At 49.0% G+C, this 1293-nt stretch overlaps 1 protein-coding gene across 1 annotated transcript in view; it reads right to left on the bottom strand.

The window, feature by feature from the left end:
- EPB41L5 (erythrocyte membrane protein band 4.1 like 5) overlaps positions 1-1293 on the bottom strand; it is a 73041-nt gene that overhangs the window by 71034 nt on the left and 714 nt on the right. The window lies entirely within an intron of this gene.

Here is a 1293-nt window from a genome sequence, read left to right as displayed (position 1 = left end):
CACACAACATCTGGGGGGGATACAATGGGAAGAGACCATCACTGCACCGAGGTGACAAGTGTCACAGTGTCATGTCACCCAACACAAAGGCAACGTACACATTCCACCCAACGACTACCCGGCCCGGAGGGGGGGAAGCGACCATTACAAGGTTACATAGCGCCGTCATAGCCAGTGGCGCAGTACAAAGTAATAGAAAAAAAAACAAATACATCAAATGTTTCCATTGGCCAGTAAGCAGAGTCATACGGCATTTACAAGGTATGGAATCCATCGATATGCAACGCACACACACCTGACCCAGCCCAGCGGGGGCGAAAAGACTCATCTGAAGTTATAAAGAGCGCCATCATATACAGTAGCGCAGTACTACGCAATGCAAAGAGTTCCAACCGATACAGAAAATGTAAATCTATCAAATGTTTCCATTGACCGGTATGCGGAGATACCGAGCAATGACAAGGTGTGGGATCCATCGATACACAAAGTACACGCACCGTACAGACCCAACAACTGACCCGGTGTTCTATCAAAGATTGTGACTGCGTTAGAATGTGTGACCGCTCACGTGACCACACTGTTTAACGTAATCCCGCCCACTTTTTCGATGTTGGAATATGTGACCGGCAAAAGGAGAAGAATTCCAACGCTTTGTCAGCTGTTCCGGGGCAGATCGGTGCTCTCCCGCACATACCGATCTCCGATGCCGAGCTGCCCGGGAACAGCTGACAAAGAGTCAGAATTCTTCTCCTTTTGGGCGGGATTACGTTAAAACATACGTCACACATTCTAACGCAGTCACAATCTTTGATAGAACACCGGCCCCAAGGATAAAAAAAAAGACTTAGGCCGGGGTCACACCTAGGCGGGAACATTTCTGCGCAGCGTGCGGTCTGTTCAGCGTGCGGAAAATGTGCAGCGTGCGTCTCCCGCACGTTTTTGGGCGATTTCATTGAAGTCTATGGGGGCAAAAACTTGGTTTTTAACTGCCCAAAGAAGCTCCGGCACCTTTTCGGGCGTTTTTCTGCTCGGGTGAGAACAGGGGACATTGGAAAATATACACACACACGAATCTGTCATATAGCACCATCATAGGCAGTGGTGCAGTACAAAGCACCATGACGGATAGTAAAGTTTGCGCAGGCGGCTCCGGTCACACTCCCGGATGAGGAGATTTCGCTCCCAAAAAAAGGTGACAGTTGTCTTCAGCCGAGTCCAATGAGAGTGGAAAATGACAGTCACATGACCTCCAGAAAGAGAACTTAACTTTGTGTATTGAGCCTCAGGTCAAGG

This window comes from Nanorana parkeri, unplaced genomic scaffold (assembly GCF_000935625.1).
Source record: "Nanorana parkeri isolate BGI_ZX_2015 unplaced genomic scaffold, ASM93562v1 scaffold1233, whole genome shotgun sequence".
Taxonomy (NCBI): domain Eukaryota; kingdom Metazoa; phylum Chordata; class Amphibia; order Anura; family Dicroglossidae; genus Nanorana; species Nanorana parkeri.
Note: the sequence above shows the minus strand (reverse complement) of the source record. Positions and strands in the feature narration are given on the sequence as shown.